Source organism: Arachis ipaensis, chromosome B08 (genome assembly GCF_000816755.2).
Source record: "Arachis ipaensis cultivar K30076 chromosome B08, Araip1.1, whole genome shotgun sequence".
Taxonomy (NCBI): Eukaryota; Viridiplantae; Streptophyta; class Magnoliopsida; order Fabales; family Fabaceae; genus Arachis; species Arachis ipaensis.
Genome location: NC_029792.2, coordinates 94,722,864 through 94,742,111, shown reverse-complemented (window position 1 = coordinate 94,742,111; position 19,248 = coordinate 94,722,864). Strand labels below are relative to the sequence as shown.

General features: G+C 34.4%; 2 long non-coding RNA genes across 2 annotated transcripts; both read left to right on the top strand.

Annotated features, from left to right (window-relative positions):
* LOC110265973 lies at positions 15,626-16,294 on the top strand. Its single transcript, XR_002352696.1, has 2 exons — positions 15,626-15,753; positions 15,870-16,294. It is a non-coding gene; the product is annotated as an uncharacterized LOC110265973 (long non-coding RNA).
* LOC107612306 lies at positions 17,442-18,803 on the top strand. Its single transcript, XR_001613686.2, has 3 exons — positions 17,442-17,597; positions 17,989-18,041; positions 18,781-18,803. It is a non-coding gene; the product is annotated as an uncharacterized LOC107612306 (long non-coding RNA).

Here is a 19,248-nt window from a genome sequence, read left to right as displayed (position 1 = left end):
GACAACATCTGCAGTGCTTTCTCTGTCTCTGAATCAGACTTTTTCTCCAGCTCCTCAATTTCAGCCAGAAAATACCTAAAATTTTCCAAAAACACAAAAACTCATAGTAGAATCCAAAAATGTGAATTTAACACTAAAACCTATACAAACTTAATAAAAACTAAATAAAATATACTAAAAACTGTATGAAAATGATGCCAAAAAGCGTATAAAATATCCGCTCATCAAGTTGCCATTGTTAGGTATTTTTCTTTATCTTTACACTTTTGTATATATTGCTTTAATTGCTAGGTTGCTTGTTAGTTCATGTTTTGATTAGAATAATTATTTTTCAATTGCATGTTTGGTTTGAATTGCTTAATTAGTTGCATGTTTGCATAGTTTTTAGAAGTTAGGAATTTTGTTAATTTTGAATTTTGGTTAGTTCTAAGAATGTATATAGTGGTTGAGATAATTTTGCTCTATTTTTATACAAAAAAAGGGTTGTCACGCGTAGGCGTGACCGACGCTTACGCATCGACGCCCAAATTTCAGTGATGTGAGCGCCGTGCTAAATTGGTGCGGGAACGGTGCTGCTGCATGGTTCCAAACAGAGAGTTATGTTGGAACCATGCGGTTGGGGTACGAAGCACTCAATCCACTCCACGCGTACGCGTGACTGACGCGTATGCGTCGAAAACCTTTCTTCCCTTCCATGCATACGCGTGACTGACGCGTACGCATCGCTTTCCGAATTCAAATAAAGGGCGCGCTGCCCTGTTTCTCCTATCTACTTCTTCTTATTTCTTTCCTACTCATTCCTCTTCCTTTCTTACTTTCTTCTTCCTCCGCTTTTCAAATATTTCATGCCTCATTTTTCTTATCCTTCATTTTCTTTTGTCAACTACATTTGCAAACTTTCATTCATTGCGTTTAACTTTGTCTTTGTAGCTTGTTTTCATTTTCTTTCCTCTATTTGCTATCTTACCATTGATGTTGAATTTTTTCACTCACCTGTTGAGAGTTTCTTGGATTAATTTGGTGCTTTGTGACTTGTTTGATATTGTTTGATATTGTCGGGTGTTGATATTTTTAGGTCAATGCTTAATTTTTTGTGATACCTGTATTCTTTGTGCATTGATATGAACTTATATTGTCTTTCATGACCCACGCTTTCTTATTTACTATTTACAATTTTTGCCCCACACACAAGATTAGTACTTTAGTCGTTTCTAACTTAGCTTTATTCTTTGTTTTTGTGCTCCATTATCATTGAGTTAGGATGGGACCGAAATCTCTCATGCTTATAACTAATCTTGTTTGTGTCAATTCTTGTTTTGAACTTAATACTTCCTAGTGTTTTCTTCATGCCATTTACTTATGCTTAAACTTTACTCTTGCATCGAGTGTTAGTTGATATGCCCTTCGCTTATATTGTTTTCTCACTTACATGTTGTAGCTACCATGTAGTTGAGAACACACTCTTATTTGGTATTAGCCCCCACCTATATTCTATTTATTTTAATATTTTTATTTTTGGGCTTAATCTTCTATATTTTTCTCCCCTTTCAGGCTGGCCACCAAGAAAGGGAAAGGAAAAGCTTCTAAATGGGGGCGAACAACAAGTCCCTCCACATAATCTTTTGAAGAAACTCATCAGTGGTAGCATCCCACCCCTTGCTCATCTTTTCATGCATCGAGGACGGTGCAATATTTAAATGTGGGGAGGTCGAGGACTTACTTCCGTGGGTAACTACTTCCTTTTCCAACACCAATTCTTAATCTTCTTTATTAGCTAGTTGTTACATTGCATGATAGATTACATGATAGTTAGAGTTTGTACATATTCTACCCTTTTTTATGTTAGGACTACTTGGTTGAAGTGATAATTTTTTTCCAAGAAACTATTCTAGGGCATTTCACTAATTTGATTTAAAAATTTTGTTGAACTTGCTTGAAGGAATTAATTTTGGAACATGTTTTTGAGCTAAAAACACATAAGCATGTGAGTTTTGAGCCTAATTATGTGGTTACATCATATAACCACTATTTCCATTCTTGTGTGTATTATTCTCTTTCTATGATTGTAATCCTTGATTTGTTTGATTCTTTATGTCCATTATTTTGTGTATGAATGCATTTATATGATTGAGGCCTTCATTTTAATTTAGCTCACTTACGCAAATGCCCTTACCCTTTTATCCACCTTTGTTAACCAAATTTGAGCCTATGTTAATCCCTTTTTGTTCTTAATTTAGCACATCACTACCCTTAAGTGAAAAATAATAAATGTCCTTTATTTGGATCTTTGATTAGCTTAGGCTAGTGAGAGAGTGTATCATTCAAGTGTGGGAAAGTTTGGGAACATTGGTTGGGATAAAAGTGTGTTTTTATATTTTTGTTGAGATCTTGGAAATTGGGTACATACTCATGCATTAAATATTAAACCATATGCATTGATGTTCTTGTATATATTTTAGTTAAAAAGAAAATGAGAAAAAGAAAAGAAAAGAAAAAAAATAGAAAAAGAAAAAGAAAGAAAAAGAAAGCAATAAAAGGGGACAAAAATATCCCAAAGTAAAGTAATAATAGCAATGCATATGTATTGTGATAAAAAAAAAAGGGAATGCATGAGTGTGTGAAAAAGTGAAAAATGGGTAGTTATGTTTGTATTAGAATTGTATAGGTTATTGTATATGTTAGGTGAGAGCTTAAGTTAATCAAAGATTCAAATTTCAAGCTCACTTGACCATATGCATCCTTACCTTTATCCTAGTCCCATTACAACCTATGGGAAAGTCTTCATGATATTTGTATGCATACATTGAATAATTATTGATTGTTAGATGAAAAATAAATCTTGAAAAATATGATTAGAAGAGAATTGAGTGAATCAACCCTATACACTTGAGCAACTAGAGCGGATACACTTCCGGTGAGGGTTCGATGCTCAATTCCTTGTTTTCTGCTTTCACGAGCTTTCTTCTTGCAAGTTTGTTTATACTTCAGTTTGATATTTGAATTGGTGAAATTCATGAATCATCATATTATCTTAGCCCTACTTGTGCATATGTTCTTGGAGGTTTATTTACTTTTAACCAAGAAGGTAGAAGCATTTTGCATGTAGTTGCATTCATATAGCTAGATCGCATTTAATAAATTCTACCATCCCTCTTCATCCCTTTATAGCTTCTCTTGAGCTTAGCATGAGGACATGCTAATGTGTAAGTGTGGGGAGGTTGATACACCACAAATTTATGGTTTATTTTGGATTGAATTGAGTGGATTTTGTCAATTTTTGTCACACTTATTCATGTAAATTGTATGTTTTTAAGATTCCTTCCTAATTTTGTGCTATGATTGAAAACATGCTTCCTAGACCTTAAAATTAGTAAATTTTAATTCTCTCTTATTACCATTCGATACTGTGATACGTTTGTTGAGTGATCTCATGGTTATAGGGTAGGAATGGCATGGAGAATGAAGAGGAAGCATGCAAAAGTGGAAGGAACACATGAATTTAGAGATTTGAGAAGCTGGTCCCGACTCGTACGCATGACTGACGCGTACGCGTGACCAAGCCATAGTTCAACCGACGCGTACGCATGACTGACGCGTACGCGTGGCCAATGTAGAGTTCAAATGACGTGTACGCGTGGCTAAAGCGTACGCGTGACGAGCGGCACGTGCCTCATTAAAGTGAAGATGCTAGGGGTGATTTTTGAGCTCATTTTTTGGCCCATTTTCAAGCCCAGTCTGCATATTAGAGTCTAGGAGTGTAGCAGGATGGAGGAGATCACACACATTAGCTTAGTTTTAGTTAGAGATAGATGTAGAATTCTAGGAAGAGAGGCTCTCTCCTCTCTCTAGGTTTTAGGGTTGTTATTTTAATTTCTTCTTAAATATAGATTTTATTCTTCCTTCAATTTAGTTTTTCTTTACTTTTATTTGTTCTAACACTTTAGTTTATCTACTTCTCTTGTTAATTTATTTATTTTTCCAATTTAGTTTATGAACTCACTTGTCAATTTCAATTCTCTTGTAATGCAATTTTATGTTTTCATGTCTTTTTATGCTTACCTTTGTTGCTATTGTTAATTTCTTACTTATGTTAGTCATAGCTTTTCTTTAATTGTTGTAATTTATGATGTTTACTTTTATTGCACTCTAAGTGTTTGATGAAATGTCTCTTTTAGCTATAGAGTAGAATTTTCCTCCTCTTGGCTAGGGTTGGTTTCTTGGGTGACCTTGAGTTGCTAATGTCCAAGTGATTGATAATTGGTGTCCATTGACATTAGTCTTCACTAAGTCAATTAGTGAGTGGCTAGGACCTATGGATTAGGATTAATGAAGCTCATTTGATTTTTCTTAAATTGTTAGAGGATGACTAAATGGGATTGATCCTTGCAATTATCATGTTGTGGTTAGTGATAAACTCCATTTTTAGGGTTTATCATGTGCTTAATCTAGTGGATTTTATCCATTATTCTCACACTTATTCATACAATTCGCATGTTGTACATTTTCCTTCCTGATTTTGTGCTATGATTGAAAACATGTTTCTTTGGTCTTAATTTAGCTAATTTTAATCCTCTCTTATTACCATTCGATGCCTTGATATGTGTGTTAAGTGATTTCAGAGATTACAGGGCATGAATGGCTTAGAGGAGGGAAAGGAAGCATGCAAAAGTGGAAGGAATAAAAGAAATTGAAGGAACTGCAAAGCTATCAGCCCTGACCTCTTCGCACTCAAACGGTCATAACTTGAGCTACAGAGGTCCAAATGAGGCGGTTCCAGTTTCCTGGAAAGCTAACATCTGGGGCTTCGAAATGATATATAATTCGCTATAGTATCCGTATAGAAAAATGACGCGCACACGTGAATCACGCGAACGCATCGTTCTGTAGAAAAATCAGCGACCTGCACGTGGCAAAATTTGCCCCCTGCGATTTCTGGGCTGTTTCTGACCCAGTTTTCATCCTAGAAAACACAGATTAGAGGCTATAAAGTGGGGAATGCATCCATTCATTAATACAACTTTCATATACATAATTTTAGGTTTTAGATGTAGTTTTTAGAGAGAGAGGTTCTCTCCTCTCTCTTAGGAATTAGGATTAGGATTTAGGATTTATATTATGATTAGGCTACTTCCCTTCAATCACAGGTTCAACGTTCCTTTAATTTATGTTTCTTTTCTACTTTTAGATACTCTAATGCTTTTATTTGTTAATTACTTATGTTGCCAAAATTGGCTCATGAACTCTTCATGTTAGATTTAAAATTTATGTTTAAATGTAATTTGAGATATTTCAGACTTATGATTGTTTTATTCTATTTATAATGCTTTCAATTTAATTTAGATTTATTTTCTCCTTTTGGTTTTGGTTAAGTAATTGGTAACACTTGAGTTATCAAACTCAGCAGTTGATTGGAAATTAGGATTGCTGATTGATTTGGATCCCTCTAAAGCTAGTCTTTCCATAGAAATTGACTAGGACTGAGGAATCAAGTTAATTTGTCCACTTGACTTACCTTTATTTAGTAAGGGTTAACTAAGTGAGAGCAAAAATCCAATTCTCATCACACCTGATAAGGATAACTAGGATAGGATTCCCAGTTCTTATACCTTGCCAAGAGTTTTCTTTATAATTATTAATTTATTTTTCTTGCCATTTAAATTACTTGTTCTCTATTTCAAAAAAACCTAAAACATACCTTTTTTCCATAATCAATAATAAATCACATCTCCCTGCAATTCCTTGAGAAGACGACCCAAGGTTTGAATACTTCGGTTATAAATTTTATTGGATTTGCTTAAGTGACAACCAAAACTTTGTACGAAAGGATTCTCTATTGGTTTAGAAACTATACTTACAATGCGATTATATTTTTCATAAAATTTCTTTACTCGCGGAAAATCAGTTCGTCAAAATGGCGCCGTTGTCGGGGAATTGCAAACGTGTGCCTTATTATTGGTTATTGTAAATATTTGCTTTTTGCTTGTTTATTTGTTTTTATTTTTGCTTTTTCGTAAATTAAGAGGTTATTGGTTTTTATTTAGTTATTAAAATTTTCGAAAATAATGTTCCTTGTTCTTTCTTGATTTTCAAGTTGTTCTTCGTGTTCATCTTGACCTTCAAGTTGTTCTTGGTTGTTTTCTTTGTTTTGATCTAAAAATTTTTAAGTTTGGTGTCATTTTATTATTTTTCTCTTTCCTCATTAAATTCAAAAATATCTTTTCTCTTTATTTTAATTGATTTTTTTTGAAAATTACAAAAAAAAATTCAGATTTTTATTTTAAAATTTTTATCTTATCTTATCTTAGTCTTAAATTTCAAAAATTCAAATCTTTTTCAAAAATCATATCTTTTTCAAAATCTTATCTTATCTTATTTCAAAATCAAATTTCAAATTTTAAAAAATCAAACCTTTTCAAAATTTAAACCTTTTTCAAATCTTTATCTTATATTGTTGTCAGTGTTTCTAGTTTTAGGAGTTTATTTTTATTAATTTTTGTCTTTAATTGCTACTATGAATTCTCACCCCTCTGGCTTTAATTTTGGTTCCAATGTTGTTGTAAGGAATAGAAACTATAATGAAAATAAGCATCAAGGTTGGAAGAATCAAATATAGGAGGAGCCACAAGGATTTGATCAACCCTCTTGGCAACAACCCCCTCCAATGCGCTATCACCAACAACCATTCTGTGATGCATACCAAGACAATAGTTATGGTGGACCTCTTCATGATAACCAATCTCCACCAAATTACTATGGTCAGGAGCCATTCCGAGGTGCATACTAAGATGATAGATATGGTGGACCCCCTTGTAGTTACCAACAAGCCCCATCATATGCTTATGAACTACCTCCCCAACACACCTTTGAACCACCATACTCACAAGCCCCTTTACACCATTCACCTCCATATGACCCTAACCCATTTCCACCCCAACCTCTACTAGATGACAACACCATTGATGTTATTCACCAAGGGCAAACAGAGATTCATACCACACTTGCCTCTATCACTAGTCTCACCTCTACTCTTCAAGCACTTATATCCCGCATGGACCAACCCTCTACCTCCAATATTTAACCCTCAAGCTTTAGTGTGCTTCCTTTTCAACCACATAATAATCTTTCCATCCCATCACCACCCTCCATGGAAGAGCACCCACATCCATCAATCCAAGAGCAAGATTATCCCATCTATGCTATAGACAAGAAACAAGAGAAAAGGGATCGTCTTCGTGAATTCATATTTCATAAGAAGCTAGAGGAGGCCCTACAGGTGGAGGTAGTGGAGACCCTTGAAGTCGAAGGAGTGGTTGAAGAATTAGTGAAGGAAGACATCAAGGAGGAGTCTGATTTTGTCTTAGAGCAAGAGGAGGCCCAAAATGTGGAGATAGGAGAGACCCTTGAAGATGAAGGAATAATTGAAAGGAGTTATCATGGAAAGAAAATCATCAAGGATGAGTACGATTTTATACTAAAACAACTGGATAAAGCAGTAATTATTGAAAAGGAATAAGTGGTTGAAGACTTAGGAGATGCAGAACCTCCATGGGAAAGTCCAGTCATAGAACCTCCTTCCAAGACGTTTGAATTTGATGTTGAAGAGGGTGTACAACCTCCAAGGCATATCATGGCTAAAGACTTTGAAGAGGTTGATCAAGAGATGGAGATTAAAGAAGAAGAAGCATAACCTTCCATGCCCTTGGTGAGTAATGAAGAAGAGATTGAATTGAAAGAAAGTTACCAAGAGGAAGAGGTTGAACTTGAAGAAGCTTGCAAAGAGGTGGATGTTGCCAAGGGAGAGCACAAGGGAATGGAGCTTGAAATCACCTTCCCAAAGCTGTTGGAGACCTCTCCCCCAAAGCCATTACCATCCAATACAAAATTCAAGTGGGTAAAATTCTTATCCTTGCCCTTTACTTTTCCTCTTGAATATGGTTTACTTGAGATAGATGGCCAACTTAGAGCTCTCTGTGGCGTTAAGAGTAAGAGGAAGATGGTTAGTTGTTGGAGTTGTCGTGCAAGGTTCAATATGGTGGAAAGCTCAAAGTTTAAATACAAAGATTGGTGTAAAGCTCAACTGAATGGGTCTAAGAAGCTGTTTGGATGCCTTAGTGAGAATTCAGATTGCTTACCACCCGGATGGAATCATGTGATCAACTTGAAGACGGGTGTAGGATCAAGATTTGGGATCCAAGCATGCAAGAAGATCGACTTTGGGAGTTCAAAGCTTGTGAAGAACTCCATCAAGACTTGGGAAATTTACTTGGAATAAACAGAGCTTATTGGAAGTCAAAGCATTGGTGGAAGTTTCAAGACGAGTTCAAGCACAAGCCACCATGACAAGGAGCTCACCAAATGTCCAACTTAAGGACTTTAACTAAAATTGCTAGGTGGGAGACAACCCACCATGGTATATTCTTTCCTTTTTGTTCTTAGTTTTATTTTATTTTATTTTCATTCGTGTTCATTCATAATTTCTGCATAGTTATTTGCATTCTGGATTTTGCATTCTGCATACTGCATAAAAAAAAACGCATGCGATGTGTAAGCATCGCTGACGCATCCGCGTCATGGGTGCGTTCTGAAGAAAAGAGAATTGAACAGAAAGTCACGCGAAAGCGTGGCTGGAGGCGTGCCTTAGGCACAAATATGCTCACGCAACCGCGTCAATGATGCGTCCGCGTCATTCTGAAAAGGAGCCTCTCACGCGTCCGCGTCACCCACGTGAACGCGTGACCCTGCGAATTCGACGTAAATGGGTGTTTGGCAGAGAGTTATGATGGAGCTGGGCTGGAATGATGCTAGAAGCACAAGCCCTATCACGCGAACGCGTGCCCCACGCATCCGCGTCGTTTTCAAAATATGGCCATTCACGCGATCGCGTCAACCACGCGAGCGCGTCACCCAAATTTTTGGCAAAATGCATTTAAAACAGAGAGTTGCGTGAATGCACGGCTGCACTCGCGCCAATAGCACAAATCAGGCCACGCGATCGCGTGACCCACGCGTTCGCGTCATCTGAACTTATCACACACCACGCGATTGCGTCCTCCACGCGTCCGCGTCACATGCGGCACACAGCTTATCTAGATCAACCAAATATCTTATCTTTTCTTCCCCAAATCTAAATCTTTTTCCCTTCTTATTTCTTTCTTCTCTCCTTCCTTCTTTATTCTTTCTTACTTTCTTCTTCTTCATCTCTTTAACCTCTCATCCCTCTTCACTTTCATTCTATGTTATTTAATTTATTTGCATACTTTCATTCATTACATTTTAGTTTTGTGTATATTTTTTTTTCTTTTCTAAGTTCTTATTTCACTATTGATGTTAAATTTTCTTATTCAACTGTTGCATCTTTTCTTGAATTATTCTGGTGCTTCATGACTTTTTTTCCACTATTGGGTATTATTATTCATAAGTCAATGCTAATCTTTTATGATACTTGTACTCCTCTTGTATTGATATGAACTTATACTGTCTTGCATTACCCACACTCTCTCCCCCATTGTTGCAACTTTTACACCATTGGTATGCCATGTGCTTCTATTATTTTCTCACTTGCATGTTGTAGCTACCATGTAATTGAGACCCTCATTATTTGGCATTAACCCACCCAGACATTATTTATTTTCTTATCTTTGTTTTTGGGTTACTTTTCTTCTTTTTCCTCTTCTTTCAGGATGGCCATCGAGAAAGGGAAAGGAAAAGCTTCTTAATGGGGAGACAAACAAGTCCATCTGCACAATTCTTGGAGAAAAGTATCAGTTGAAGCAACCCATCCACATGCACATCTTAGCATGCACCGAGGAAGGTGCAATCTTTAAGTGTGGGGAGGTCGATACCGACTTCCATGGGTTAGTTATTTCCTTCTCAACACCAATATTTTATTTTTTTTTGTTTGTTCATTGTTGCATTTGCATGTTTGATTGCATATTTGTTTGATTTCGTGTATATTTTACCACTTGGTTAAAGTAATATTTTCTTTTTCAAGAAACTTTTTATAACATTTCACTAATTTGAATAAAATTTAATGTTAAACTTGTTTGAAGAAATATTATTTTGAAACATGGTTTAGAGCTCGAACATACAAAACCAGTGAGATTTTGAGCCTACTTGATTGGTTGCATTTTATCAACTAATATTTTATTTTTGGTGTGTGTTGTTCTCTCTAAATTTGTGATCTTTGTCTTGCTTGATTCTATATTTCCATTGTTTAATGTATGCATAAACTTATATGATTGAGGCCTTTGTTTCACTGAGCTTACATACCCATATGGTCTTACCCTTTCATTATCCTTTGCAAACCAACTTGAGCCTATTATATCCCTTTGTTTTTTACTTTAGCACATCATTAACTCTAAGCGAAAAATAATATTGTCCTTAATTTGAATCCTTGGTTAGCTTGGACTAGTGAAAGTGCTCACGAATTAAGTGTGGGAAAAGTGAGTTTGGAAACATTTGGTTTGAGAATTGAGTATGTTAGAAATTTCTGAAAATGTGAAAGAATGTTGAGAATATGTTCATGCATTCAATACCTTAATCATATGCCTTGAGAAAAGCAAAAGAAAAAAAATAAATAAATAAAATAAAATAAAATAATATAGATATATATAAAACAAAGAGAAAAAGAAAAATAAAGGAGAAAAATAAAAGAAAAAGAGCAAATAAGTAAAAGGGGACAAAATGCCCCAAAGTAAATAGTGAAAGCAATGCATATGTACTATACTCAAAATTAGGATGCATGAATATGTGAAAAACATGGTTAATGGATAGTTAGGTTTTATATTATGATTACATGGATTGTCCTAAGTTAGGTGATAAGTTTAGGTTAATTAAGGATTCATATTTTAGTCCACTTGGCCAAATACAATCCTACCTTGACCCTAACCCCATTACAATCCTTAAAAGACCTCTTGATATGTGTATCTATGCATTAAATTTTTGTTGATTGTTAGATGAAGAGCAAGCCTTAGAAAGCAAGATTAGTAGAGAATTGAGAGAATCGAACCTCAAACACCTGAGCGATTAGAGTATATACACTTTCGGTGAGGGTTCGATGCTCGATTATTTGTTCCCGGCTTTCATGGGCTATCTTCTTCTGCAAGATTACTTGTACTTCATTTTTATGATTTGAATTAGTGAAGTCCAGTTCATATTTATTCTTGAAAGGTTTATTTACTTTTCACCAAGTTGGTAGAGATATTTTGCATATAGTTGCATTCATATAGATAGGTTGCATTTCATACATTCTACCATTCCTCTTCACTCCTTTATAGCTTCTCTTGAGTTTAGCATGAGGACATGCTAATGTTTAAGTGTGGGGAGATTGATAAACCCCATTTTTAGGTTTTATCCTGTGATTAATCTAGTGGATTTTATCCATTATTCTCACACTTATTCATACAATTCACATGTTGTACATTTTCCTTCCTGATTTTGTGCTATGATTGAAAACATCTTTCTTTGGTCTTAATTTAGCTAATTTTAATCCTCTCTTATTACCATTCGATACCTTGATATGTGTGTTAAGTGATTTTAGAGATTACAGGACAGGAATGGCTTAGAGGAGGGAAAGGAAGCATGCAAAAGTGGAAGGAATAAAAGAAATTGAAGGAACTGCAAAGCTGTCAGCCCTAACCTCTTCGCACTCAAACGATCATAACTTGAGCTATAGAGGTCCAAATGAGGCGGTTCCAGTTGCGTTGGAAAGCTAAGATCCGGGGCTTCGAAATGATATATAATTTGCTATAGTTTTCGTACAGAAAAATGACACGCACGCGTGAATCACGCGGATGCATCGTTCTACAGAAAAATCAGCGACCTGCACGTGGCAAAATTCGCCCCCAGCGATTTCTGGACTGTTTCTGACCCAGTTTTCGGCCCAAAAAATATATATTAGAGGCTATAAAGTGGGAAAATACATCCATTCATTCATACAACTTTCATATACATAATTTTAGGTTTTAGATGTAGTTTTTAGAGAGAGAGGTTCTCTCCTCTCTCTTAGGAATTATGATTAGAATTTAGGATTTATATTATGATTAGGCTACTTCTCTTCAATCACAGGTTCAATGTTCCTTTAATTTATGTTTCTTTTTTATTTTTAGATACTCTAATGCTTTTATTTGTTAATTACTTATGTTACCAAAATTGGCTCATGAACTCTTCATGTTAGATTTAAAATTTATGTTTAAATGCAATTTGAGGTATTTCAGACTTATGATTGTTTTATTCTATTTATAATGCTTTCAATTTAATTTAGATTTATTTTTTCCTTTTGGTTTTGGTTAAGTAATTGGTAACACTTGAGTTATCAAACTCAGCAGTTGATTGAAAATTAGGATTGTTTGATTTGGATCCCTCTAAAGCTAGTCTTTCCATAGGAATTGACTAGGACTGAGGAATCAAGTTAATTAGTCCACTTGACTTACCTTTATTTAGTAAGGGTTAACTAAGTGAGAGCAAAAATCCAATTCTCATCACACCTGATAAGGATAACTAGGATAGGATTTCCAGTTCTTATACCTTGCCAAGAGTTTTCTTTATAATTATTAATTTATTTTTCTTGCCATTTAAATTACTTGTTCTCTATTTCAAAAAAAACCCAAGACATACCTTTTTCCGTAATCAATAATAAATCACACCTCTCTGCAATTCCTTGAGAAGACGACCCGAGGTTTGAATACTTCGGTTATGAATTTTATTGGGTTTGCTTAAGTGACAACCAAAACTTTTGTACGAAAGGATTCTCTGTTGGTTTAGAAACTATACTTATAATGCGATTATATTTTTCATAAAATTTCTTTACTAGCGGAAAATCAGTTCGTCAGTTAGTAACAAGGATAGTAATCCTTAACCATCAACCCTTGTCAAGACCTTTTTTATCATTTGAATTTTCTTTCCTTTGTTAGTTAATTGCCGCTTAATTTCTTGTTATTTACATTTCTTGTCTCTTGTTACAAAAACTCCAAAAGAACTTTCATAGCCAATAATTGAGCACTTCATTGTATTTCTTAAGGAGAATGACCCAAGATTAATACTCCTGATTATTTTGATTTGTATTGTGACAACCTTTTAAACTTTGATTGAGGATAATTGTTGGTTTGGACTATACTTGCAATGAAATTCCTTTGAGAAATTCTAGACCGATGATTATCCTCCATTAGTACACAATCATCTCTGCTTATCTCCTTTTAGTTTCGTTCTTTCTTTCTTTTCTTTTATGTTCTCTGCTCTTCTGTGGCAGAGGATCTTTAGATTCTTTTAATCTTTTGCTCTTTGCTCTCCTGTGGCAGAGGTTCTTTAATATTTTTCTTTCCTTTTCTTTTCTTTCTTCTTCTTTTCTTTCCTATCATTTCATAATATAAATTATCTTTGCATTATTTCTTCGCCTTTCCATATGTGTCTTATGAAAAAGAATTATAAAGTACTTTTAATTAAGTCTACATTCTATAAAACTTTTAAGATTACTCTGTTTGTTATTTTCTAACTTATAATAATATTAATAATATCACTTATCCCAATATTTATAAAAGTAACCCTAAACTTTTATAAAATACCAATTTTTACCCTCATACTTTATTTATTACCCAAAATACCCGAAAACTCATATATATAATTACAAATTGTACCTCAATTTTTATATACAAATAATGTTACCCTTCAAAAATGAAGTTTAAATACTAATCTTCCTCTTATATCAAAACCGAAATCCTTAGCCATTTCCTTTCAAAATATTACTTGTATTTTAATCTGTTTTTCGGTCACCAATTCTCCGTAACTTTTAATTTAATCTCTCGGCCATTACACGTCACCAATTTTTATTTTATTCTTAACAATATTTCAGCCAAAAAAATTACCAAAATAGTTCGGTTCCTGCTGGTTTCATCTTCACAAATTTATCAATATATTGTAAAAATTCAATATAAACTCAATTAATAATCAATCACAATATTAAATCACTTATTTAATACAGATTTAATCATTGAGAATTTACTGAAATCCTACCTCCATACGAAATCAACATAACAAAAGTTCTGGAGAAGCTTTCTAATCAAGCTGCTAAAGAAAAAAACGTCAAAAATCGTCTGTTCCTCCTAAAATTTTAATTGGCCGAATTTGAAGAAAAAGAAAACTACGTCACCGTCAACTTTCAGGAACAAAAGTGAAACCAACACGTAGAAGAGGAAGATACAAAAACTTTTATCAGATTATATTTTTTTTATTAGAGTTACATATTACAAGAAATCAAAATGGGCACTACAAAAAAAATACCCATTCAGCCACACTTTTTTTAAGCTACATTTGAAAAGCTACATATGAATAGGCTACGCTTTTCTCCGTGTTGCCTTTTTATAAGAGAAAAGAATACACAATTGCAGCATCATTTAAAAAGTGTAGCCTTAGTTATTATAGAAATCACTTATAAAGCATAGCCATAGGTTAATATCTATAAGTTCACTTTTCATATCAAAGAGGACGCTTTTAGAGGGTAGCCTATTTGTTAAATTTTGGGTGCATTTTAAAAGCGATGCCTAATGTATCTAGAGTAAAAAATTTGACACTTAGTGAAATTTTTTCCTCTTTTTCCTGAAAGCAAACTCATCACACTTAGTAAAATTTTTGTGATTCAATTCCCTCCAAATGTCACTCAATCACCTTCGTCCCCTTTCGTAAACCCTCAGTCTCACTTTTTCCTGAAAGCTCACTCATCACCTTCATCACCTTCATCGCGAAGTAGAAGCCCTGGCCATCGTTGCCCTGCTCACCATCAGTCTCACTTTTTCCTGAAAGCCCTGCTCACCATCGTTGCCCCCACTCACTCTCTTCGCTCTCGGCATTGACCCTCTCACTCTCGCTCTTGCCACTGACCCTCTCACTACAAGAAGAAACCCTCTCAGTCTCGCCATTGACCGTCATCGCCCCCCACTCACCACTCACCCGCACTCACCACTGTCCACATTCCTGCACTACTGACCGTTGCTCCTCTTCGCCATCTTGCACTGATCGTCGCTGCGCTGCCCTCACCATCGTCGCTGCGCCGCTCTCACCATCGTCATCTCCGTGCTTCTCATCATCGTCTTCTCCGTGCTCACGTCATTGAATAGGTATGTATTGATTTCTATTTGGTTCTGAAATTTCAGAGACTTAGGATTCCGATTTTAGGGGTTTTAATTTGGGAGTTTTAATCTGTGAAATATGGGTTTGTGAACTGTAATTTGATAACATGCATGCTGTTGTTGATGAAGATGTGTGGTATTTTAGGGTTTGTGCACTGTGATTTAATATACATCTTGTCTATTTTCTCTTCTTTCCTTGTTTTGCAGCCTGGTTTATCTTGACATTCTCATGCCACCATTAATAGAGAAACAATAGCAACTTCCAATTTTTTTTGCAGCCTGGTTTATCTGGTTTTGTAATTTTTTTTGAGGATTTGTTGTTCTGATATTTGGGGTTTTACAATCTTGTGTAATTTCTGCTTCTTACTATGTTAGAGTTTGCTTTTTTATTTTGCATTTTGCTTTATTATTTTGCATCTTGCTTTGTTAGGGTTTATAGTTTTTATTAGTGTTATTCTCTCATTGGAAACTAAGTACCAGCATGTTTGGCAAGTGAGACTATAATCGATGACAGGGATACAACATATGAAGAGGATATCAACTTTGCTGGGACCAAGAAAAGTGATTCAAAAAGGTACAAGTTGTCTTACAAGCTTGCTGAGCAAAATCGATTTTCTGGTCCTTTCTATATCAAGTTAGTTTCTTCCAAATATTGAATTAACCTCAATGTAAAGTGTCAGCCGAACACTGAAAAGTTTCACATGCTGTTGGAAAATTTAGAATCCTATATTAATTCTATTCAAATTACAGGTTAAAATGACGTTAGAACTTTTGTGAAAAAATGAGGTTCGACTCTGTTCCTATATTAATGATATTCAAGGTCAGGGATATGGAAAGAAAGCAGGTCACTCAATGTTCTTTCTTGAGAATATTTTTGTTCCACCAATCAAATTCCGCCCTCCCACTAAAGGAGGTGATATGGTAAGTGTGAATAATAAATAAAGACTGTTAACGAGTTGTACTATTTCTCTATCTTCTTTGTTTGTACTCCATGTTCTTGCTTCTACTGTGGAGTGTGGAATATTTCCAAAGTTTGTCAATGCAAGGTATAGGTTTAGGGAAGTACTCTGAATTTGAAATTGTTGTGGGATATAAATGTAGGAAAAATGTACTTATGAAATTGTTAGCAGATATATATAGATTGGAAAATGAAGGATTTTTGTTAGAAAATTCTATCATGACTCATGCGGGCCATTCTTAGGAAAGCAAGCCAGCAGGATGTAAAGGTAATATGAAGGGAGGATATAAGGATGAAATGCAAATCCAGTTTCTTTCTTGGTTTATCACAAGAACACACTTACCCTATCAATTTAGCTAATCTCATTTAATGGGATAAAGCTTGTAAATTGCTGGCATTCAAAGTATAACTACTCCTTTTTAGTCCTTTCAAAGTATAACATTCACCTTATTGACTTGGACTTGGGCAATTGTGTTTGTAGGTATCAGAGCATGCTCATACTGTTTTGTTGAGTAAGATTCTCCAGTCTAACATAAGATTAGGGGATGCCCATCTAAACAAGAAGGATCCCTCGATGGTTTTAGCCAGGTGGATGGAACTTCAGCAATCTGTAAATGTGCTCTTTACCAGTAACACTTCTGGTGAGAATTTATTCTGTTTTATTTTGTTTTGGTTTCTTTTTTTAGTTGTAACATGCAGACCTGGGTGTAGTTGGGTAATATATTTTATAAATATCTTTAGATTCTTGTTTGATTCTTGTTGCCCCCATTCTTCCAAAAAACGGGATAGAATTTCAGCACAAGGCAAAAAATAGACTTATGGTAATTCATGCTTTGTGATAAATGGTTTCGTGACGATACATTTGCATAGCCACTAGTTCATAATGCAGAAAAATTTATTGGCTTGATGCATCATCATTTGCTGCTTTTATGGAAAGGAAACTTTATGCTATTAGATTATGCTTTCTCTCCCAATTTAAATTTCCAGTCAGTTTTCCTGTTAATATGCTACTTTTGCTTCTTGACATTGCAGGAAAAACAGAATATGTTTATGCTCGTGTGAAGCTTTCAAGATATTCTTTAGAGGTTTTTCTATTCATTATCCTTAAAAAATCTTGCCGTCTATGTTTGTTTAATGTTTTTTTTTTCCGAGGATGCAAGTTCCAATAAGGATGAAATGCAAATCCAGTTTCTTTCTTGGTTTATCACAAGAACACACTTACCCTATCAATTTAGCTAATCTCATTTAATGGGATAAAGCTTGTAAATTGCTGGCATTCAAAGTATAACTACTCCTTTTTAGTCCTTTCAAAGTATAACATTCACCTTATTGACTTGGACTTGGGCAATTGTGTTTGTAGGTATCGGAGCATACTCATACTATTTTGTTGAGTAAGATTCTGCAGTCTAACATAAGATTAGGGGATGCCCATCTAAACAAGAAGGATCCCTCGATGGTTTTAGCCAGGTGGGTGGAACTTCAGCAATCTGTAAATGTGCTCTTTACCAGTAACACTTCTGGTGAGAATTTATTCTGTTTTATTTTGTTTTGGTTTCTTTTTTTAGTTGTAACATGCAGACCTGGGTGTAGTTGGGTAATATATTTTATAAATATCTTTAGATTCTTGTTTGATTCTTGTTGCCCCCATTCTTCCAAAAAACGGGATAGAATTTCAGCACAAGGCAAAAAATAGACTTATGGTAATTCACGCTTTGTGATAAGTGGTTTCGTGACGATACATTTGCATAGCCACTAGTTCATAATGCAGAAAAATTAATTGGCTTGATGCATCACCATTTGCTGCTTTTATGGAAAGGAAACTTTATGCTATTAGATTATGCTTTCTCTCCCAATTTAAATTTTCAGTCAGTTTTCCTGCTAATATGCTACTTTTGCTTCTTGACATTGCAGGAAAAACAGAATATGTTTATGCTCGTGTGAAGCTTTCAAGATATTCTTTAGAGGTTTTTCTATTTATTATCCTTAAAAAATCTTGCCGTCTATGTTTGTTTAATGTTTTTTTTTTTTCCGAGGATGCAAGTTCCATGGTTAATATAATATATCAAATATTTATGTGGCTTTTTCCTTAAACCTACAGGTAGCTTTGATTCTAGACCACATATATAATTCCATATAGTAACACATATTTAACAAAATAATTTCAAAATGATTTAGAGTCAACTGAACTTTTCAAACAAATTGAAGCAAAATGCCCAAGAAATTCAACCTTTAAGATCCGGACCACAGAGCCAGGACACACAACATAAAATACCAAAAAATGTGTTTCCTCATTTCCATAAGGAAATGCATCAGAACAAGGGAAGAACACGTGTCATACAATTTCTGAGTAAGCACTAGACATTACACATATGTGAGGGGAAATAATCTTGTGTAGTTTATTAGGGAACTTGTCTTTATTGTTAAGTGTTAATACAATTGTGTACTGCAGTTTAAATAAAAGACTTGATGTTAGGGGGAGCATTAGATTTGTATAAGGTTTATAAAGAAGTATCCTTATTCATAGAATGAGCGAGGACTAAAAAACTCAAAAAAGGAAAATTTCAGGCTAATTCCCTTGAGATATACACAAGGATATGTTCAGACCACTAGCTCATGTATTCATCTATGATTTATTTGTGTTTATTACTTTATTACACTTTGTAAGAAAATGTCATTGCTGATTATTAATTATACTCTTGTTAGGTTCTGTCTGAAGATTTACCTGCTACTATTTCTAAAATATCATTTCCAAAGATGATGAAATGGAATTCCCAAGTATGTGGGATTTGAGGCAGATGAAGAACCAGAAATCTCCCAAATACGATCTTCCGTTGAACAAGATATTTAAAGAACAAGATTTTTTTCTCTTCTATCAGAAGGTTAATAATTTTTATTAGAAGATACTTATGTAGGATACAATATTTTAGTTTTTTATAGTTTATTAGTAGTAAATTCTAAGTGGTCTAATGTATATTTTGATATGGGTATGTTTAATTTAGTGTGAGATGTATGAATACTCATTTATGATCATCCCAATATTTTTAGTTCATTATAAATATATTTTGTTAAAGGATAATTTTTATTATTTAAAGAATATTGTATGGTATTATTATGTATTTATTTTTATTTTATAATTTTTGACTAATTTAATTAAAAAAATAGGATTATATA